The sequence below is a fragment of the Asterias amurensis genome, chromosome 4 (assembly GCF_032118995.1).
Source record: "Asterias amurensis chromosome 4, ASM3211899v1".
Classification (NCBI taxonomy): domain Eukaryota; kingdom Metazoa; phylum Echinodermata; class Asteroidea; order Forcipulatida; family Asteriidae; genus Asterias; species Asterias amurensis.
Window position 1 is genome coordinate 14,959,887 of NC_092651.1, and position 24,991 is coordinate 14,984,877.

The 24,991-nt window shown below is 37.1% G+C and overlaps 1 long non-coding RNA gene across 4 annotated transcripts in view; it reads left to right on the top strand.

Annotated features, from left to right (window-relative positions):
- Positions 1-17,980, top strand: part of LOC139936054 (uncharacterized) — a 57,184-nt gene extending 39,204 nt beyond the window's left edge. For all 4 annotated transcript variants that reach the window (XR_011785884.1, XR_011785886.1, XR_011785887.1 and 1 more), the window contains exon 9: positions 14,676-17,980. This is a non-coding gene — a long non-coding RNA (uncharacterized lncRNA). The remainder of the gene's footprint in view (positions 1-14,675) is intronic.
- Positions 17,981-24,991: the final 7,011 nt, after the last annotated feature.

Below are 24,991 nucleotides of genomic sequence, written 5' to 3' on the forward strand. Positions count from 1 at the left end.
TGATGCCGGCATCACAGATTTTTTTATAGATTTTGCCCCAAAACCCAAACTTACAAAATGCTCAATAAATCTCAAACTTTTGCTTGTTAACCCATCCCACACTGATAAAATGTGTTCAGTAGTCCTTTCTGTATCATTTGAAACCATAAAATCACTGAAAATTTGTTGACCCGAAATCTGAAAATTTTGTGATGCCGGCATCACAGACTTTTTAAATTTTGGCCCAAAAACCCAAACTTACAAAATGCTCAATAAATCTCAAACTTTTGCTCGATTACCCATCCCACACTGATGAAATGTGTTCAGTAGTCCTTTCTGTATCATTTGAAACCATAAAATCACCCAAAATTTGTTGACCCGAAATCTAAAAATTTTGTGATGCCGGCATCACAGATTTTTTTATAATTTTGGCCCAAAAACCCAAACTTACAAAATGCTCAATAAATCTCAAGCTTTTGCTCGATTACCCATCCCACACTGATGAAATGTGTTCAGTAGTCCTTTCTGTATCATTTGAAACCATAAAATCACTGAAAATTTGTTGACCCGAAATCTGAAAATTTTGTGATGCCGGCATCACAGATTTTTTATAATTTTGGCCCTAAAACCCAAACTTACAAAATGCTCAATAAATCTCAAACTTTTGCTTGATTAGCTATCCCACAATGATAAAATGTGTTCAGTAGTCCTTTCTGTATCATTTGAAACCATAAAATCACCCAAAATTTGTTGACCCGAAATCTGAAAATTTTGTGATGCCGGCATCACAGATTTTTTATAATTTTGGCCCTAAAACCCAAACTTAAAAAATGCTCAATAAATCTCAAACTTTTGCTCGATTAGCTATCCCACACTGATAAAATGTGTTCAGTAGTCCTTTCTGTATCATTTGAAACCATAAAATCACTGAAAATTTGTTGACCCGAAATCTGAAAATTTTGTGATGCCGGCATCACAGATTTTTAAAATTTTGGCCCAAAAACCCAAACCTCCAAAATGCTCAATAAATCTCAAACTTTTGCTTGATTACCCATCCCACACTGATGAAATGTGTTCAGTAGTCCTTTCTGTATTATTTGAAACCATAAAATCACCCAAAATTTGATGACCCGAAATCTGAAAATTTTGTGATGCCGGCATCACAGATTTTTTTATAATTTTGGCCCAAAAACCCAAACTTACAAAATGCTCAATAAATCTCAAACTTTTGCTTGTTAACCCATCCCACACTGATAAAATGTGTTCAGTAGTCCTTTCTGTATTATTTGAAACCATAAAATCACCCAAAATTTGTTGACCCGAAATCTGAAAATTTTGTGATGCCGGCATCACAGATTTTTTTATAATTTTTGCCCAAAAACCCAAACTTACAAAATGCTCAATAAATCTCAAACTTTTGCTTGTTAACCCATCCCACACTGATAAAATGTGTTCAGTAGTCCTTTCTGTATCATTTGAAACCATAAAATCACTAAAAATTTGTTGACCCGAAATCTGAAAATTTTGTGATGCCGGCATCAGAGATTTTTTAAATTTTGGCCCAAAAACCCAAACTTACAAAATGCTCAATAAATCTCAAACTTTTGCTCGATTACCCATCCCACACTGATGAAATGTGTTCAGTAGTCCTTTCTGTATTATTTGAAACCATAAAATCACTGAAAATTTGTTGACCCGAAATCTGAAAATTTTGTGATGCCGGCATCACAGATTTTTTTATAGATTTTGCCCCAAAACCCAAACTTACAAAATGCTCAATAAATCTCAAACTTTTGCTTGTTAACCCATCCCACACTGATAAAATGTGTTCAGTAGTCCTTTCTGTATCATTTGAAACCATAAAATCACTGAAAATTTGTTGACCCGAAATCTGAAAATTTTGTGATGCCGGCATCACAGATTTTTTAAATTTTGGCCCAAAAACCCAAACTTACAAAATGCTCAATAAATCTCAAACTTTTGCTCGATTACCCATCCCACACTGATGAAATGTGTTCAGTAGTCCTTTCTGTATCATTTCAAACCATAAAATCACTGAAAATTTGTTGACCCGAAATCTGAAAATTTTGTGATGCCGGCATCACAGATTTTTTATAATTTTGGCCCTAAAACCCAAACTTACAAAATGCTCAATAAATCTGAAACTTTTGCTCGATTAGCTATCCCACACTGATAAAATGTGTTCAGTAGTCCTTTCTGTATCATTTGAAACCATAAAATCACCCAAAATTTGTTGACCCGAAATCTGAAAATTTTGTGATGCCGGCATCACAGATTTTTTTTATAATTTTGGCCCTAAAACCCAAACTTAAAAAATGCTCAATAAATCTCAAACTTTTGCTCGATTAGCTATTCCACACTGATAAAATGTGTTCAGTAGTCCTTTCTGTATCATTTGAAACCATAAAATCACTGAAAATTTGTTGACCCGAAATCTGAAAATTTTGTGATGCCGGCATCACAGATTTTTTAAATTTTGGCCCAAAAACCCAAACCTCCAAAATGCTCAATAAATCTCAAACTTTTGCTTGATTACCCATCCCACACTGATGAAATGTGTTCAGTAGTCCTTTCTGTATCATTTGAAACCATAAAATCACCCAAAATTTGTTGACCCGAAATCTGAAAATTTTGTGATGCCGGCATCACAGATTTTTTAATAATTTTGGCCCAAAAACCCAAACTTAAAAAATGCTCAATAAATCTCAAACTTTTGCTCGATTACCCATCCCACACTGATGAAATGTGTTCAGTAGTCCTTTCTGTATCATTTGAAACCATAAAATCACTGAAAATTTGTTGACCCGAAATCTGAAAATTTTGTGATGCCGGCATCACAGATTTTTTTATAATTTTGGCCCAAAAACCCAAACTTACAAAATGCTCAATAAATCTCAAACTTTTGCTTGTTAACCCATCCCACACTGATAAAATGTGTTCAGTAGTCCTTTCTGTATCATTTGAAACCATAAAATCACCCAAAATTTGTTGACCCGAAATCTGAAAATCGTGATGCCGGCATCACAGATTTTTTTATAATTTTTGCCCAAAAACCCAAACTTACAAAATGCTCAATAAATCTCAAACTTTTACTTGATTACCCATCCCACACTGATGAAATGTGTTCAGTAGTCCTTTCTGTATCATTTGAAACCATAAAATCACCCAAAATTTGTTGACCCGAAATCTGAAAATTTTGTGATGCCGGCATCACAGATTTTTTATAATTTTGGCCCTAAAACCCAAACTTAAAAAATGCTCAATAAATCTCAAACTTTTGCTGGATTAGCTATCCCACACTGATAAAATGTGTTCAGTAGTCCTTTCTGTATCATTTGAAACCATAAAATCACTGAAAATTTGTTGACCCGAAATCTGAAAATTTTGTGATGCCGGCATCACAGATTTTTTAAATTTTGGCCCAAAAACCCAAACCCCCAAAATGCTCAATAAATCTCAAACTTTTGCTTGATTACCCATCCCACACTGATGAAATGTGTTCAGTAGTCCTTTCTGTATCATTTGAAACCATAAAATCACCCAAAATTTGTTGACCCGAAATCTGAAAATTTTGTGATGCCGGCATCACAGATTTTTTTATAATTTTGGCCCAAAAACCCAAACTTACAAAATGCTCAATAAATCTCAAGCTTTTGCTCGATTACCCATCCCACACTGATGAAATGTGTTCAGTAGTCCTTTCTGTATCATTTGAAACCATAAAATCACTGAAAATTTGTTGACCCGAAATCTGAAAATTTTGTGATGCCGGCATCACAGATTTTTTATAATTTTGGCCCTAAAACCCAAACTTACAAAATGCTCAATAAATCTCAAACTTTTGCTCGATTAGCTATCCCACACTGATAATATGTGTTCAGTAGTCCTTTCTGTATCATTTGAAACCATAAAATTACCCAAAATTTGTTGACCCGAAATCTGAAAATTTTGTGATGCCGGCATCACAGATTTTTTATAATTTTGGCCCTAAAACCCAAACTTAAAAAATGCTCAATAAATCTCAAACTTTTGCTCGATTAGCTATCCCACACTGATAAAATGTGTTCAGTAGTCCTTTCTGTATCATTTGAAACCATAAAATCACTGAAAATTTGTTGACCCGAAATCTGAAAATTTTGTGATGCCGGCATCACAGATTTTTTAAATTTTGGCCCAAAAACCCAAACCTCCAAAATGCTCAATAAATCTCAAACTTTTGCTTGATTACCCATCCCACACTAATGAAATGTGTTCAGTAGTCCTTTCTGTATCATTTGAAACCATAAAATCACCCAAAATTTGTTGACCCGAAATCTGAAAATTTTGTGATGCCGGCATCACAGATTTTTTTATAATTTTGGCCCAAAAACCCAAACTTACAAAATGCTCAATAAATCTCAAACTTTTGCTTGTTAACCCATCCCACACTGATAAAATGTGTTCAGTAGTCCTTTCTGTATCATTTGAAACCATAAAATCACCCAAAATTTGTTGACCCGAAATCTGAAAATTTTGTGATGCCGGCATCACAGATTTTTTATAATTTTGGCCCTAAAACCCAAACTTAAAAAATGCTCAATAAATCTCAAACTTTTGCTCGATTACCCATCCCACACTGATGAAATGTGTTCAGTAGTCCTTTCTGTATCATTTGAAACCATAAAATCACTGAAAATTTGTTGACCCGAAATCTGAAAATTATTGTGATGCCGGCATCACAGATTTTTTTATAATTTTGGCCCAAAAACCCAAACTTACAAAATGCTCAATAAATCTCAAACTTTTGCTTGTTAACCCATCCCACACTGATAAAATGTGTTCAGTAGTCCTTTCTGTATCATTTGAAACCATAAAATCACCCAAAATTTGTTGACCCGAAATCTGAAAATCGTGATGCCGGCATCACAGATTTTTTTATAATTTTTGCCCAAAAACCCAAACTTACAAAATGCTCAATAAATCTCAAACTTTTGCTTGATTACCCATCCCACACTGATGAAATGTGTTCAGTAGTCCTTTCTGTATCATTTGAAACCATAAAATCACCCAAAATTTGTTGACCCGAAATCTGAAAATTTTGTGATGCCGGCATCACAGATTTTTTATAATTTTGGCCCTAAAACCCAAACTTAAAAAATGCTCAATAAATCTCAAACTTTTGCTGGATTAGCTATCCCACACTGATAAAATGTGTTCAGTAGTCCTTTCTGTATCATTTGAAACCATAAAATCACTGAAAATTTGTTGACCCGAAATCTGAAAATTTTGTGATGCCGGCATCACAGATTTTTTAAATTTTGGCCCAAAAACCCAAACCTCCAAAATGCTCAATAAATCTCAAACTTTTGCTTGATTACCCATCCCACACTGATGAAATGTGTTCAGTAGTCCTTTCTGTATCATTTGAAACCATAAAATCACCCAAAATTTGTTGACCCGAAATCTGAAAATTTTGTGATGCCGGCATCACAGATTTTTTTATAATTTTGGCCCAAAAACCCAAACTTACAAAATGCTCAATAAATCTCAAGCTTTTGCTTGATTACCCATCCCACACTGATGAAATGTGTTCAGTAGTCCTTTCTGTATCATTTGAAACCATAAAATCACTGAAAATTTGTTGACCCGAAATCTGAAAATTTTGTGATGCCGGCATCACAGATTTTTTATAATTTTGGCCCTAAAACCCAAACTTACAAAATGCTCAATAAATCTCAAACTTTTGCTCGATTAGCTATCCCACACTGATAAAATGTGTTCAGTAGTCCTTTCTGTATCATTTGAAACCATAAAATTACCCAAAATTTGTTGACCCGAAATCTGAAAATTTTGTGATGCCGGCATCACAGATTTTTTATAATTTTGGCCCTAAAACCCAAACTTAAAAAATGCTCAATAAATCTCAAACTTTTGCTCGATTAGCTATCCCACACTGATAAAATGTGTTCAGTAGTCCTTTCTGTATCATTTGAAACCATAAAATCACTGAAAATTTGTTGACCCGAAATCTGAAAATTTTGTGATGCCGGCATCACAGATTTTTTAAATTTTGGCCCAAAAACCCAAACCTCCAAAATGCTCAATAAATCTCAAACTTTTGCTTGATTACCCATCCCACACTAATGAAATGTGTTCAGTAGTCCTTTCTGTATCATTTGAAACCATAAAATCACCCAAAATTTGTTGACCCGAAATCTGAAAATTTTGTGATGCCGGCATCACAGATTTTTTTATAATTTTGGCCCAAAAACCCAAACTTACAAAATGCTCAATAAATCTCAAACTTTTGCTTGTTAACCCATCCCACACTGATAAAATGTGTTCAGTAGTCCTTTCTGTATCATTTGAAACCATAAAATCACCCAAAATTTGTTGACCCGAAATCTGAAAATTTTGTGATGCCGGCATCACAGATTTTTTATAATTTTGGCCCTAAAACCCAAACTTAAAAAATGCTCAATAAATCTCAAACTTTTGCTCGATTACCCATCCCACACTGATGAAATGTGTTCAGTAGTCCTTTCTGTATCATTTGAAACCATAAAATCACTGAAAATTTGTTGACCCGAAATCTGAAAATTTTGTGATGCCGGCATCACAGATTTTTTTATAATTTTGGCCCAAAAACCCAAACTTACAAAATGCTCAATAAATCTCAAACTTTTGCTTGTTAACCCATCCCACACTGATAAAATGTGTTCAGTAGTCCTTTCTGTATCATTTGAAACCATAAAATCACCCAAAATTTGTTGACCCGAAATCTGAAAATCGTGATGCCGGCATCACAGATTTTTTTATAATTTTTGCCCAAAAACCCAAACTTACAAAATGCTCAATAAATCTCAAACTTTTGCTTGATTACCCATCCCACACTGATGAAAAGTGTTCAGTAGTCCTTTCTGTATCATTTGAAACCATAAAATCACCCAAAATTTGTTGACCCGAAATCTGAAAATTTTGTGATGCCGGCATCACAGATTTTTTTATAATTTTGGCCCAAAAACCCAAACTTACAAAATGCTCAATAAATCTCAAGCTTTTGCTCGATTACCCATCCCACACTGATGAAATGTGTTCAGTAGTCCTTTCTGTATCATTTGAAACCATAAAATCACTGAAAATTTGTTGACCCGAAATCTGAAAATTTTGTGATGCCGGCATCACAGATTTTTTATAATTTTGGCCCTAAAACCCAAACTTACAAAATGCTCAATAAATCTCAAACTTTTGCTCGATTAGCTATCCCACAATGATAAAATGTGTTCAGTAGTCCTTTCTGTATCATTTGAAACCATAAAATCACCCAAAATTTGTTGACCCGAAATCTGAAAATTTTGTGATGCCGGCATCACAGATTTTTTATAATTTTGGCCCTAAAACCCAAACTTAAAAAATGCTCAATAAATCTCAAACTTTTGCTCGATTAGCTATCCCACACTGATAAAATGTGTTCAGTAGTCCTTTCTGTATCATTTGAAACCATAAAATCACTGAAAATTTGTTGACCCGAAATCTGAAAATTTTGTGATGCCGGCATCACAGATTTTTTAAATTTTGGCCCAAAAACCCAAACCTCCAAAATGCTCAATAAATCTCAAACTTTTGCTTGATTACCCATCCCACACTGATGAAATGTGTTCAGTAGTCCTTTCTGTATTATTTGAAACCATAAAATCACCCAAAATTTGATGACCCGAAATCTGAAAATTTTGTGATGCCGGCATCACAGATTTTTTTATAATTTTGGCCCAAAAACCCAAACTTACAAAATGCTCAATAAATCTCAAACTTTTGCTTGTTAACCCATCCCACACTGATAAAATGTGTTCAGTAGTCCTTTCTGTATTATTTGAAACCATAAAATCACCCAAAATTTGTTGACCCGAAATCTGAAAATTTTGTGATGCCGGCATCACAGATTTTTTTATAATTTTTGCCCAAAAACCCAAACTTACAAAATGCTCAATAAATCTCAAACTGTTGCTTGTTAACCCATCCCACACTGATAAAATGTGTTCAGTAGTCCTTTCTGTATCATTTGAAACCATAAAATCACTGAAAATTTGTTGACCCGAAATCTGAAAATTTTGTGATGCCGGCATCAGAGATTTTTTAAATTTTGGCCCAAAAACCCAAACTTACAAAATGCTCAATAAATCTCAAACTTTTGCTCGATTACCCATCCCACACTGATGAAATGTGTTCAGTAGTCCTTTCTGTATTATTTGAAACCATAAAATCACTGAAAATTTGTTGACCCGAAATCTGAAAATTTTGTGATGCCGGCATCACAGATTTTTTTATAGATTTTGCCCCAAAACCCAAACTTACAAAATGCTCAATAAATCTCAAACTTGTGCTTGTTAACCCATCCCACACTGATAAAATGTGTTCAGTAGTCCTTTCTGTATCATTTGAAACCATAAAATCACTGAAAATTTGTTGACCCGAAATCTGAAAATTTTGTGATGCCGGCATCACAGATTTTTTAAATTTTGGCCCAAAAACCCAAACTTACAAAATGCTCAATAAATCTCAAACTTTTGCTCGATTACCCATCCCACACTGATGAAATGTGTTCAGTAGTCCTTTCTGTATCATTTGAAACCATAAAATCACTGAAAATTTGTTGACCCGAAATCTGAAAATTTTGTGATGCCGGCATCACAGATTTTTTAAATTTTGGCCCAAAAACCCAAACCTCCAAAATGCTCAATAAATCTCAAACTTTTGCTTGATTACCCATCCCACACTGATGAAATGTGTTCAGTAGTCCTTTCTGTATCATTTGAAACCATAAAATCACCCAAAATTTGTTGACCCGAAATCTGAAAATTTTGTGATGCCGGCATCACAGATTTTTTAATAATTTTGGCCCAAAAACCCAAACTTACAAAATGCTCAATAAATCTCAAACTTTTGCTTGTTAACCCATCCCACACTGATAAAATGTGTTCAGTAGTCCTTTCTGTATCATTTGAAACCATAAAATCACCCAAAATTTGTTGACCCGAAATCTGAAAATTTTGTGATGCCGGCATCACAGATTTTTTATAATTTTGGCCCTAAAACCCAAACTTAAAAAATGCTCAATAAATCTCAAACTTTTGCTCGATTACCCATCCCACACTGATGAAATGTGTTCAGTAGTCCTTTCTGTATCATTTGAAACCATAAAATCACTGAAAATTTGTTGACCCGAAATCTGAAAATTTTGTGATGCCGGCATCACAGATTTTTTTATAATTTTGGCCCAAAAACCCAAACTTACAAAATGCTCAATAAATCTCAAACTTTTGCTTGTTAACCCATCCCACACTGATAAAATGTGTTCAGTAGTCCTTTCTGTATCATTTGAAACCATAAAATCACCCAAAATTTGTTGACCCGAAATCTGAAAATCGTGATGCCGGCATCACAGATTTTTTTATAATTTTTGCCCAAAAACCCAAACTTACAAAATGCTCAATAAATCTCAAACTTTTGCTTGATTACCCATCCCACACTGATGAAATGTGTTCAGTAGTCCTTTCTGTATCATTTGAAACCATAAAATCACCCAAAATTTGTTGACCCGAAATCTGAAAATTTTGTGATGCCGGCATCACAGATTTTTTTATAATTTTGGCCCTAAAACCCAAACTTAAAAAATGCTCAATAAATCTCAAACTTTTGCTGGATTAGCTATCCCACACTGATAAAATGTGTTCAGTAGTCCTTTCTGTATCATTTGAAACCATAAAATCACTGAAAATTTGTTGACCCGAAATCTGAAAATTTTGTGATGCCGGCATCACAGATTTTTTAACTTTTGGCCCAAAAACCCAAACCTCCAAAATGCTCAATAAATCTCAAACTTTTGCTTGATTACGCATCCCACACTGATGAAATGTGTTCAGTAGTCCTTTCTGTATCATTTGAAACCATAAAATCACCCAAAATTTGTTGACCCGAAATCTGAAAATTTTGTGATGCCGGCATCACAGATTTTTTTATAATTTTGGCCCAAAAAACCAAACTTACAAAATGCTCAATAAATCTCAAGCTTTTGCTCGATTACCCATCCCACACTGATGAAATGTGTTCAGTAGTCCTTTCTGTATCATTTGAAACCATAAAATCACTGAAAATTTGTTGACCCGAAATCTGAAAATTTTGTGATGCCGGCATCACAGATTTTTTATAATTTTGGCCCTAAAACCCAAACTTACAAAATGCTCAATAAATCTCAAACTTTTGCTCGATTAGCTATCCCACACTGATAAAATGTGTTCAGTAGTCCTTTCTGTATCATTTGAAACCATAAAATCACCCAAAATTTGTTGACCCGAAATCTGAAAATTTTGTGATGCCGGCATCACAGATTTTTTTATAATTTTGGCTCAAAAACCCAAACCTCCAAAATGCTCAATAAATCTCAAACTTTTGCTCGATTACCCATCCCACACTGATGAAATGTGTTCAGTCGTCCTTTCTGTATCATTTGAAACCATAAAATCACCCAAACTTTGTTGACCCGATATCTGAAAATTTTGTGATGCCGGCATCACAGATTTTTTTAATTTTTGCCCAAAACCCCAAACTTACAAAATGCTCAATAAATCTCAAACTTTTGCTCGATGAGCTGTCCCACACTGATAAAATGTGTTCAGTAGTCCTTTCTGTATCATTTCAAACCATAAAATCACCCAAAATTTGTTGACCCGAAATCTGAAAATTTTGTGATGCCGGCATCACAGATTTTTTATAATTTTGGCCCTAAAACCCAAACTTAAAAAATGCTCAATAAATCTCAAACTTTTGCTCGTTTACCCATCCCACACTGATAAAATGTATTCAGTAGTCCTTTCTGTATCATTTGAAACCATAAAATCACCCAAAATTTGTTGACCCGAAATCTGAAAATTTTGTGATGCCGGCATCACAGATTTTTCTTATTTTGGACCAAAAATCCAAACTTACAAAATTCTCAATAAATCTCAAACTTTTGCTCGTTTACCCCTCCCACACAGATAAAATGTGTTCAGTAGTCCTTTCTGTATCATTTGAAACCATAAAATCACCCAAAATTTGTTGACCCGAAATCTGAAAATTTTGTGATGCCGGCATCACAGATTTTTTATAATTTTGGCCCTAAAACCCAAACTTAAAAAATGCTCAATAAATCTCAAACTTTTGCTCGATTAGCTACACACTGATAAAATGTGTTCAGTAGTCCTTTCTGTATCATTTGAAACCATAAAATCACTGAAAATTTGTTGACCCGAAATCTGAAAATTTTGTGATGCCGGCATCACAGATTTTTTTATAATTTTGGCCCAAAACCCCAAACTTACAAAATGCTCAATAAATCTCAAACTTTTGCTCGTTTACCCATCCCACACTGATAAAATGTGTTCAGTAGTCCTTTCTGTATCATTTGAAACCATAAAATCATCCAAAATTTGTTGACCCGAAATCTGAAAATTTTGTGATGCCGGCATCACAGATTTTTTTTATAATTTTGGCCCAAAACCCCAAACTTACAAAATGCTCAATAAATCTCAAACTTTTGCTCGATTACCCATCCCACACTGACAAAATGTGCTCAGTAGTCCTTTCTGTATCATTTGAAACCATAAAATCATCCAAAATTTGTTGACCCAAAATCTGAAATTTTTGTGATGCTGGCATCACAGATTTTTGGGATTTTGGATCAAAAATCCAAACTTACAAAATTCTCAATAAATCTCAAACTTTTGCTCATTTACCCATCCCACACAGATAAAATGTGTTCAGTAGTCCTTTCTGTATCATTTGAAACCATAAAATCACCCAAAATTTGTTGACCCGAAATCTGAAAATTTTGTGAGGCCGGCATCACAGATTTTTTATAATTTTGGCCCTAAAACCCAAACTTAAAAAATGCTCAATAAATCTCAAACTTTTGCTCGATTACCCATCCCACACTGATGAAATGTGTTCAGTAGTCCTTTCTGTATCATTTGAAACGATAAAATCACCCAAAATTTGTTGACCCGAAATCTGAAAAATTTTGTGATGCCGGCATCACAGATTTTTTTAATTTTGGCCCAAAACCCCAAACTTACAAAATGCTCAATAAATCTCAAACTTTTGCTCGATGAGCTGTCCCACACTGATAAAATGTGTTCAGTAGTCCTTTCTGTATCATTTGAAACCATAAAATCACCCAAAATTTGTTGACCCGAAATCTAAAAATTTTGTGATGCCGGCATCACAGATTTTTTATAATTTTGGCCCTAAAACCCAAACTTAAAAAATGCTCAATAAATCTCAAACTTTTGCTCGTTTACCCATCCCACACTGATAAAATGTATTCAGTAGTCCTTTCTGTATCATTTGAAACCATAAAATCACCCAAAATTTGTTGACCCGAAATCTGAAAATTTTGTGATGCCGGCATCACAGATTTTTCTTATTTTGGACCAAAAATCCAAACTTACAAAATTCTCAATAAATCTCAAACTTTTGCTCGTTTACCCCTCCCACACAGATAAAATGTGTTCAGTAGTCCTTTCTGTATCATTTGAAACCATAAAATCACCCAAAATTTGTTGACCCGAAATCTGAAAATTTTGTGATGCCGGCATCACAGATTTTTTATAATTTTGGCCCTAAAACCCAAACTTAAAAAATGCTCAATAAATCTCAAACTTTTGCTCGATTAGCTACACACTGATAAAATGTGTTCAGTAGTCCTTTCTGTATCATTTGAAACCATAAAATCACTGAAAATTTGTTGACCCGAAATCTGAAAATTTTGTGATGCCGGCATCACAGATTTTTTTATAATTTTGGCCCAAAACCCCAAACTTACAAAATGCTCAATAAATCTCAAACTTTTGCTCGTTTACCCATCCCACACTGATAAAATGTGTTCAGTAGTCCTTTCTGTATCATTTGAAACCATAAAATCATCCAAAATTTGTTGACCCGAAATCTGAAAATTTTGTGATGCCGGCATCACAGATTTTTTTTATAATTTTGGCCCAAAACCCCAAACTTACAAAATGCTCAATAAATCTCAAACTTTTGCTCGATTACCCATCCCACACTGACAAAATGTGCTCAGTAGTCCTTTCTGTATCATTTGAAACCATAAAATCATCCAAAATTTGTTGACCCAAAATCTGAAATTTTTGTGATGCTGGCATCACAGATTTTTGGGATTTTGGATCAAAAATCCAAACTTACAAAATTCTCAATAAATCTCAAACTTTTGCTCATTTACCCATCCCACACAGATAAAATGTGTTCAGTAGTCCTTTCTGTATCATTTGAAACCATAAAATCACCCAAAATTTGTTGACCCGAAATCTGAAAATTTTGTGAGGCCGGCATCACAGATTTTTTAAATTTTGGACGAAAAATCCAAACTTACAAAATTCTCAATAAATCTCTTACTTTTGCTCGTTTACCCATCCCACACAGATAAAGTGTGTTCAGTAGTCTGTTCTGTATCATTTGAAACCATAAAATCACCCAATATTTGATGACCCGAAATCTGAAAATTTTGTGATGCCGGCATCACAGATTTTTTTTATTTTGGACCAAAAATCCAAACTTACAAAATTCTCCATGAATCTCAAACTTTTGCTCGTTTACCCATCCCACACAGATAAAATGTGTTCAGTAGTCCTTTCTGTATCATTTGAAACCATAAAATCACCCAAAATTTGTTGACCCGAAATCTGAAAATTTTGTGAGGCCGGCATCAATAGATTTTTTTTATTTTGGACCATAAATCCAAACTTACAAAATTCTCAATAAATCTCAAACTGTTGCTCGTTTACCCATCCCACACAGATAAAATGTATTCAGTAGTCCTTTCTGTATCATTTGAAACCATAAAATCACCCAAAATTTGTTGACCCGAAATCCGAAAATTGTGTGATGCCGGCATCACAGATTTTTTAAATTTTGGACCAAAAATCCAAACTTACAAAATTCTCAATAAATCTCAAACTTTTGCTCGTTTACCCATTACCCGTTGTCCTTTCTGTATCGTTTGAAAGCATAAAATCACCACAAACTTGTTGACCTGAAATCTGAAACTTTTGTGATGCCGGCATCACAGTCGTTTACATTTAATCTCACACTGAGGACACCACACCCTTACCAAAGTGGAGGCCTGAGGACTTAACATCAAAAGTAACCACACCAAGGACTACCACGCCCTATTACCAAAGTGGTTATTTTGTAAACCAAACCAACACAAACTTATGTAAGCCACGCTCCCATTGGTTGCTGAATACCCATCACTACCATTCATAATACCACACACAATATGCCGTCGTGTTAATGCAAGCCATAGGGAAAAAACCTAGACTGGAAAACAAGTCTCGCTATGACTCATGCGAGCTAACACCAACAGGGAGCAATATATAAGTAATTTTATCACTTACGCGATAAAATGAAATACTAAAGCCTGGTTCATACTTCCTGCGATGCAAATGCGACACCTATTTGGATGTCACAAATTTGCAACTACATGTAATAATTTGCATATTGACTCAACTCCGAAACATTTGCTTTGAAAACAGTGCTATGACATCAACATTTCGCTTTGCATTGGCATTGGGAGGAAGTATAATCCGGGCTTTACTGTGGGAAACAACCCTTACTGATTATCTTTTGTATTCCTACCACTCCAGGTGTATCGAGCCAGGTGAGATGGAGTCCAGCTTCATTGACGATGGGGGCTCCCATAGCTCCTCACCCCCATGCACACCAGAGGAAACCTTGTGCCTTTCCTTGCACTCCATGGACATGAACAACGACTCTTCAGCTCTCCAGATGATCTCTACACCAGCCGGAATAAGTCATCAGAGAACAACGAGAAACCAAGTCAAATGAGCAGGGAACAGATGCTGCAGTCCAAACAGAAGTCTATGTCTTTCCCTCGAGCGACACACATCGACAGCCGCACGGACAGGTTGTGAGGACCGGCTGAGCACTCCATTGCTGTCGCAGCCGGACCGGGCAGCGTTGTCATAACAGTTGACAAGAACAAATGAAGGCGACACAGCAGCGAGAATATAGACAAGAACTCACAGTGGGGGAAGGACTCCTCGTCTTCCTCAACGATATCCCCACCGACGAGACTCACTCGCGGAATCTCCAACAAGAAACAGGTGTTCTCCCCACTGTAGCCGCACTCGCCTCGCCGTATATCCAGCCCGGTTTCCCCCCTCGTCGGCCACACACCCGAGACACAATGCAGCTCGCCGGCAAACATGGAGGGAGGTGGCGGAACCCTTTCCCCATATGAATCTTTTCTATCAGTCGAGGAGTCCTAGGACGGTACGTAAGCATGCATCGGATCTCTTACCGACTCCTTGGAAGGTTAACGATGATGCTTCGCAGCAAATATGGCTGCCTGTTGACGGCAGAAGGACAGAGTGTCTCAGACGGCAACAGGCCGACCCAGCTATGTGCAATCTCTCCCTGTAAACAACGGCGCGCTTCACCAAAGTCTCCGCAACTGAGGATTGCCAAAGTACCAATTGCTGCCATGGAGGAAGACTTTGATGGATTTACCTGTGGAGAAAGCAGCAAGTTCGACAAGTCCAGCCAGCCAAGAGAACGTCGGCGATCAATGGGAAGGCAAGTGGAAAACAAAGGAAGGCCAGGAGACATAAGTTTGAGGGCGAGAGACGAGAAGAGATTGAAAAAAAAAAAAAAAAATTCACTTGACACATCTGACTACTGTTTTTTTAATGCGACACTATATGTTGACTAAAAGAAGGAATTGAGATTCTGGCCTTTAAGGCTGACACAGACAGACTTAGACGAAGATGAACAAATCTCTGTTTTTACATTTCAGCCAACATTATTTGATCAAACCAATTTTTTTTTACTGGTTGATTGTAAGAAAAAATGGAGGTCCAATTACAAATTCTTTCGATTTTGAAAACCATGGGGGGAAATCAAGTCGAAAACTACATTTTGAGAGTTTTTTGTATAATGAACAACTACTTCAGAGACTAGACCATTTCAAATCTTGAAACACATCAGATATTAACCATTATCCCAAAGCTGATTTCACTTCTCTTGAGCTGAAGTGAGAGCAGTGTTAGTTTCTCCTCAACAGCAATACCGTTCAGAGCATTTTTTGCTTGTTAAAACAAGAACAAAAAACGTCTTGCCTACCAAGTAAGACAAACATGCTTAATTGGAGGCTAACTTTGAGGACAGTGCAAAGTCATAACGAATATCTTTCCAGGATTGTGAGAGACAAAAGCCTAGTCAATTTGCTCAAGTTGACTCGGTAAAAACCTTTGATGTTTGTTCCCTTGCTGGTTCCACTTGAAGTGCAAAATTACCTCATGCTATGGTTACATTCTTTCTGTTTTTGGTTATAAATTGCTGACCGAAATGTCTGGCAATTTCAAATCCACCTCTTTTACATTTAAGGATTCCCTCCGTTGAGATGTGATTTGTGCTTAGTATTTGTTTATTGTAATATTTGCACTGTGATGTTTTCAAACATAAGTTATATTTCTGCACCATTTGTATGCCGCTATCAACAATTTTTGTGATGAGCTGAATTTATTTGTAATGTCTGGGACCTGCTAGATCACAAATGAACACTCGGTTTGAAATTCCTCAGAGAATATTGCTGCATAATGTTGGGCAAGTTTTGAAATGCCCAAAACACAAGGGTACCAAGTACATGTATGACTAATCTTGAGGTTGCAAAACACTATTGAATATTTTTTCTGTAATATTAGGACCAATGGGAGCCTGTAGATTGCTAGGTGGCAGCAGACTAACCAGGTAAATGTCTGTTTGTGTAGTTCTGAGCATGTGCCCATTACCAAGAACAATTGATTTACCTGGGCATACTCTAGAAGTGATATTTTTATTTTGGTTGTGAACCCCCTGCGCTGAAGTGTCCTAAGCACTGTATTCTTGGTACTTTCTGATTCCGTGCTGAAAAAGAACTCCATAGGCAAACTTGTTTATTATTGATACCCACTTATTTTTGCTTAGCAGTGTACATGAGGCTTAGCAGCTCTATGTGATCACTCCCAGGTCATACATAGTTATTAGGTCGGAAGATTTATAAAATTATACTGCCATGATATGAAAGAACAGATGTTCACTTTCAAAAGCAAATGCATAGTTTGGGTAATTTTGTTTGTTTTTTGGTTTCAATTGCGATCCGGAAAGTTTGGGACAAAAAAGTAGTATGAGTTGAATTAGAGTATGTGACCAAAGGGAGACTTTTGGATGGTCCTTTTTAACAGTTCTTACTTGTAGTGCATGCGCTCATACCTATGCATACCAATACTGAGCGTGCTTATAGCTGCAAAAACAGACTGTTATGGCTACTGCCAAAGTCTCCCGATGCTTTGGATGGCAACTGTCCTAAATTGATAGTGTTGTATGTATATCTCATGGCTCTCATCATTTATATCATTTTCATGGTTTTATTTTAACTTATTTCCTTGGTACTGTGTAGAAGAAAATCTGACCCAGGACCTCATTCAATCAGAGAGTCCCTGATCAGATAGTTTTCTACTGTATATCTCGCCAACATGTACACAGACATCTTATTTAAACCCAACAAATGGCAATACCAAATAATCAGCTTTTATTGAAAGAGATTTTTCCCTGTAGCCTGGATGGTTCTGAATTCCTGCAAATGCACTAAGAATTTTGACGTTGCAAATTGGCAACAAATAGTTAGCAACAATTGAGCTGTGTTCAACTCTTGCGGTATATTCACTGCGAAAACAGCCCTGTGGTGTCAAAATTTGCTTTGCATTGGCAGGAAGTGTGAACTAGGCTTTAGCCATGCCCATCAGCCCCACCAAGAGGCGTTTAATGAGATTATTTATGAATATCTAAATATCATAACATGTCAATTTGTACATTCTTGTTGTTTAAGATCTAATACTGAGTTATATTGCAGCACTGGAGTTTGTGAAAATTAGTAGCTGTGACTTGTCTGTACAGCAGTTAAGAAGTCATAATAAATTAATGTCATCTCATATCTAAAAGAAAGAAAAACTGATTTTTCTTCTTTATTTTTGTTGTCTGCTGAATGGTTAGGTTTGCGGGGTAATTGGGGGGGGGGGGGGGGGAGGGTAAAGGATGGTACAACCCAGATACCAGGAGGGTGGGGGAGATTTTGTATTTGATGCATATGTTGGGATATGAAGGGTCTCCAGTGTGCCTTTCATGGAAGGGACGTGGCTGTGCGATTAAGAGCACTGGATTCAAACTCTTGTGTTTCTGATCAGGAGAGTGTGGGTTTGAGTCCCAGTCATGACACTTGTGTCCTTAAGCAAGACACTTACCCATTGCTTCGTCCTTCGGATGGGACGTAAAGCTGTTGGTCCTGTGTGTTGTGTAACGCACATTAAAGAACCCAGTGCACTTATAGAAAAGAGAGGGGTTCGCCCTGAAGTTCGTGGTTTGACTGACATCATATTGCGCTAATATACCACCTTGTAAACCATGTGCTTTAAAGGAATAGTCTCATACTTCAAAACGCAGCTTTACATACCTTACAGGACAAAATATTGACCACTTTGATATGCCCCTAGGGATGTAATAAAGCGCTAAGAACCTAGTACTATTATTCGATGGGGAGGGGATCTATTGAAGGATATAATATTGGGGTCAAGAAGGAATTTAACATTCCCCCTCCCAACAAATTTACAGTGCCCCCCCCCACAGATATTTTGGACTAAATGTACTTAGTAGGTTTCCCTCCTGAAACTTCCACGGAGGAACTTGACAAGGGGGTCAAGTAATGTATGGCCCATCAAACAAAACAAATATTCCCCCCTGAAGTGCCCATTCTAAAATAAAGTAATAATAATAAGCATGAAACACATATCCGCCATAAAAAAGACCCTAGATAGATGGTGCTTAAAGCTAAAAGTTTTAATTATTATTATTTTCTGTTGTTAATTTATTAATAAACTTGTTTTTCTAAATGATTGATGTTTCACCTTCTTCTAGTGTTATCAGTATCAAGCGAAGTTGAGAAACATGCAGAAGTTGTTTCAGCACAGGAACATTTACATTAAAGATGCTATTTCAGATTTTTGGCCCCAAACATTAAGAATTATTTTTCTTCTTGAGTGAACGGTATTAAGGCCCGGTCACTCAGGCCCCGATAACGAGAACGAAAACGAGATTGAAAAAATGCACGCTCGCGATTGGTTGAATTGCTCCACGCAGAATACGCCCACACTCATTCAACCAATCGAGGGCGTGCATTTTTATCGTTATCGTTTTCGTTCTCGTTATCGGGACCTGTGTGACCAGGGGTGGATTTCACAAAGGTAGTCCTAACTTAGGACTAGTCCTAAGCAATGCCAAGAGATTGGACTGGTCCTAAGTTAGGACCAGTAACTCATCCTATACTTAGGACTGGTCCTATCTCTTAGCATTGCCTAGGACTAGTCCTAAGTTAGGACTAACTATGTGAAATCGGTTACCGCTTGATAGTCCGAAGGTTCGATGGTCCGAAGGTTCAAAAGTTCGAAGGTCCGTTAGTCCGAAGGTTCGTTAGTCCGAAGGTTCAATACTTCGATAGTCCGAATGGCCTGTTAGTCCGAAAATAGGATAAGGTTAAATATTCCGAAGGTTTGGTAGTCCGAATTGACAATAAGGTCCGATAGTCCAAATTGACAATAAGGTTCGATAGTCCGAATCGACGATAAGGTTCGAAAGTCCGAATCGACGGAGAAATCAAAGACACACTGGTGTCAGTTCAGCTACATATAATTATAGAAATATTTCCTCAAAACTACATTTGACCAGGTTCTTATATATAGAAGAATAAGTTCAGAACATACCTCGGAAATTTTTTTTGGGTATGTCTGGCCACTGGAGTACAAATGTGGCAATTTCTTGTCAAGGTTGGGGGACGGGGAATTAATAACTGTGAAGTGCTATCACTGGGCTGCTGTGTTATTTTCAGCTGCAGATTAGAAACCTAAACCCGATGACATAAAAGGGTATATATCAGGGGGGTGGGTAGGCAGGAGACTATTATTATTGTTATATTATAATCCCTAATTACCTATTGCCGGTTATCTCCCTAATAACCCATTGCCGGTTATAATAATTATTATTATTACTAGTTTTATTTGAGTGGGGGGGGGGGGACACTCCCGTTGCCGTCCCATCACGCGATATAATGGGGAGGGGCGTCAAGTGTCATTTTGTCATTCTGCTCCACCTTCCAATACGATTGAGTCAGACTATTAAAACAACTTGTTTTGTCAATTCGGACAATCGAACCTTATCATCGACTCGGACTATCGAACCTTATTGTAAATTCGGACTATCGAACCTTATCGATTCGGACTATCGAACCGTATTGTCATTTCGGACTATCGAACCTTATTGTCAATTCGGACTATCGAACCTTATTGTCGATTCGGAATAATGAACCTTCGGACTGTTGAACCTCGTTTTTGTTTCGAACTATCGAACCTTCGGACCAACTAACCTTTTTTAAATTCGGACTACCGAACCTTCGGACCAGTAATCCTTCGGATCGATGAACCTTCGGACTAATCAACCTTTGGACTATCGCATCAAATGTTCGGATTAACGAATCCTATTACATTTTCGGACTAATGAACCCCCTCTTATGGAAAATTTGCGCGTTCGGACTATCGAACCTTCCAACTATTGAACCTTCGGACTAACGGACCTTCGGACTATCGGGCGGACCCCGTGAAATCCACCCCAGGCCTTTACAAAGAGTATCACCCGCTCTAACGGGAAAAAAAGTTCAACTTTTACTTTTAATGGTCAGGAACCGTGACAAAAATTTAAAGCTTTTCTTATAAAACATATAAGAATTAGTCACGTGATCATCCTGACTAAAAAGTAATTTTGAGCACGTTATTTCAATGTTACTAATAATTGGCGGACTTGTTAGAGCAATGGCTCAAATGAAAGCTTGTAACTTTCTCGACCCCAATCGAAATACCTATTGAATTTTAAATCAACATTTTTGGGTCAAAAATCTGACATAGCATCTTTAAGTACAAATCACACCATACTGATTCGTTCACGTTTGACAGGTCGGACATGTGACAATCACAACAATCATTCTCGTTCCCGTGCCCATGTCACACGCTTCCCGTGCAAACGAGGTTATTTGTTTACCTTTTAGCATTGCAGATCATGAGATCTAGACTGGGTTCCCTTTGAAGTTTGATCTGGCGATATTCACGAGCCCCGAAATGTCACGTTATCAGATGTTCAGGCTACCTAAAATGGGGAATTTTACTAATATTTCATAAGTATTTATGTTTGTTTACAAATAAGTCTTCTAAACACATCTGCACTAACGAAGTGGCTCGCTCCTAGTAAGGAATTTGATTTTTTGTTTCGAGCGAGTGTGGGTTGGTCTTTTTTGAGAGACCATCTACACAGCGGGAAGACAACATGGGCGCCACCCCAGCTGTTTTTGTCTTGCAAATTTTGGGGTTCATCTAGCAAAAGAAGCATCCATATTCTTCGTCAAGGACAATGTATGTATGATTGATATTAATTTTATGTATAAACTGTGTGTTAACTGGTGCCATGTTTCCATGTGGAATGTTCGTTGAACTAGAGTTGTTTATTCACAATCAACAAACGGCATTGACGACTACCTCACCAAAAACATTGACATGTATAGCTTTGCAGGATGCTCACCACAGGATACATATGTACGTATATGGAAATTTATATAAGTACATCCACTTTTGCTCTACACATTGAGTTCGCTACTTCCCATTCAGGACTTTTGCAGTAAGTTTTTGGGTGAATAATGGGTGTTTTATTTAGCCTTCATTATGCAGAGCCCGAATCTACAGGTATATAGAGTAAAATGTTTATTGTAAATTATACTGTGCATGTCATAGATTTATGCCACACTGACGTCATGTGTTAGTACAATTACTCACACATGTGAGCAAGGCTAGCCCCAAAAATCCTCGGTCCAATCCACTCCAGACCCTAATTGGCCCCATAACGTCTGATATCAAAATTGTTTACCTTTTTCGATATAATACTTCAGCAGCTGATTTCACGAAACTTAACGCAACTCCAAAGTTCACTTGCACAACATTAATTATTGTGCAACTTACGCCATTAACGTTGCGCAAGTGGTCCTACGCAGTTGTGTTAAGTTTCGTGAAAGCTGCCGAAGTTGTAGATAGCCCTACACCTCGAATTGGTCAAACATACCTCACTGGTTTTGGGTAAAAATCAAATGAATTTGAGTGTCGAATGATGCCCTGATGCGTGTATTATGTCGGATGCTTATAACACAATGGATACTGGATCCTAATGCTGCGTCATAGTAAAACGTTGATATAAACAAGCACCAGTCTACTTACATCAGTGCGCGACAATGTCATGAAGATTTGACAGCTGCAACGGCTGGCAAATCATATACCCTGATCTTTCACCGCTTTTTTATTGTATTTATTTTAAAAAATTTGATAATTAGACCTTCATGATATTTTAATGATTTTTATGCCCTGCAGAAGCATAGACATGATTTTTATGCCCTGTAGAGGCGAAGCCACTAAAGGGGCATACTGTTTCTGACATGTCCTTCCGTGTGTGTGTTTGTATGGCCTATTCTCTGAGGAAATTTTTCAATAGGGACAATAGGTCCTCACTAGATGGTTCTTTGTTTTCAGATGTCCTCTGTAGTCATTTGTGTAGAAAACCAATGGCGATTGCTTCAATACAGGAACAACAGAAAGTACAATAGGTATCCTCTAACATATAATGGGACACTGTATATGTCTGCGTGCGTGTGTATAAATAAATTATAACTCAGAAGGACTCAAACTTTGTGTGTGGATTGGTCCTGTGATCACACAACCCCCAGTGGTCTGTCCTTTTTGGACTATAGGCAAACAAATCTGTCATTATGGCTAAAACAAAGCAAATGTTGTCGAAGCAATATCTCGAGAAGAACTTGTCATATCAACTCCTAACTTGGTTTGTGGACTGGTCTTTGTTTGTGGATTATTTTTGGGATCCCCCAGAGTCCATGTTGGACTATAATTGTCATTATGGCTTAAAGGCAGTGGACACTATTGGTAATTACTCAGAAGTAACTTGTCATATCAACTCCAAACTTGGTTTGTGGATTACATGTAGTCTTTGTTTGTGGATTGGTTTCGGGATCCCCAAGAAGCCTATATTGCTTTTGGACCCAAAATTTTAGGCCATTATGACTATAAAACAGAAAAATTGTTGTCTGAGCAGTATTTGAAGAAGTACTTGTCATATCAAGTCTGAACTTGGTTTGTGGATTGGTCTTTGTTTGTGGATTGGTCTTGGGATTCCCCCCTCCACCCCCAGAGGTCTGACGGTGTTGGACTATAGGCAAAAACAATGGTCATTATACCTAAAACAAACAAAAATGTTGTCTCGACAAGTTGTCATATCAATTCCAAACTTGGTTTGTGGACTGGTCTTAGGATCCCCTAGAAGTCTATTGGTTTTGCACTCGGTAGGCCAAATGTCAAGGTTATTACAGCTAAAACAAAAGAAATGTTGCCTTCCCTCCATACTACCCCCTCTGCCTTCCCTAAACACTTCCCCACTCATCTTTCCGTTCAGCAATGTAATGCAAAAAGAGTTGTAGTGTGTATGAGTGTTTTTACCCATTGGTTTTTCCCACCTATAAATATGGCATCTGCAGCACAACATTGCACAAAACTTGCTAAAATTATTTGTGGAAAAAACCCAACTCTGTTCTACATGTGTCAAAAGACAAGAAACAGACTGGCTTGCAGGGCATTATTGTGTTTCAAACATGACTTTCCCTGTTTTTTACAGCAACCATCTAAACAAATTTTATCTATGGTTCCACACCTCTAAGTTACATAAATGGTGAGCCGGTGTGTCCCTTAAAGGCACTGGACACTATTGGTAATTGTCAAAGACCAGTCTTTTCACTTGGTGTATCTCAACATAATAAAAGCTGGTGGCAAGTCGAAGAAGGTACCAGAAAGACGTGACAAACCTATAGGAGCACTTGCCTAACGTGACAAAATCGGGTGTTGTTCCAACTTTGACGGCTTGTTTTTAGCTTGCGCCAAGCGTCACTATCTTGTGTTGGCACTGCATGCGATTCTTCGTACTGGGTAATCTGAGTTGACCTTCCGCATAGCAGCCATACAGTGCGTGCAGTCTGCTCCGTGACCAAAGTTATGTTCGTAGGCATCTTACCGATCAGGTTTCCAGACGTAGTGTACAGGGCCTGCCGTCGATTTCACAAAACTCTTCCTAACTTAGGATTAATCTTATGACTTAGGACGAGTCCCAAGCCTGCACTGTAGCATGCAGACCTTAAGATTAATCCTAAGTTAGGACAAGTAACTCGTCCTAACACGAGATAAGACGAGTCTTAACTCTTTGTGAAATCGACGGCAGACTACATATTTTCTCTTCAAATATCGCGCCTCGATTGACGTCACGAACAGCACCCTCTCGGGTCGGGCCTACTTTTGAATTTGTAAATAACATGGAAACTAATTTTTAAGAACCTTAGTTATTTGAGTATTCATACTCCACTCATCAAAACACATATTGTAGTGACAAAAGCTTTATTTTGACAAAATACCACTTCCAGGTGACTTCAAGTGCATGTCCACGAGGACCATGCAAAATAGTGAAAAATCAACAAGGTGGGGGATAGGCAAATTAAGTTCAAATCTTGGCTATTTGATCCCCACCTGGGACAATAACATTTGCCAAAGCAGCTCAAAAAAATATCTCACCATGGCTTAGTACGGGGCACCAACTGTTTTCAGCGAAAAATTAGACTTTCAGGGTATTTTTGGTTAAATCCCTGTTAATTTCCTTCAACTTCATTGATTAGTGTTGACTTATATATAAAAAGAAAAAGCTCACCCTCTACTCGATGAAAATTACATTTTTGATGTGCAATGTTTTACTGCAGATATAGAGGCATTAA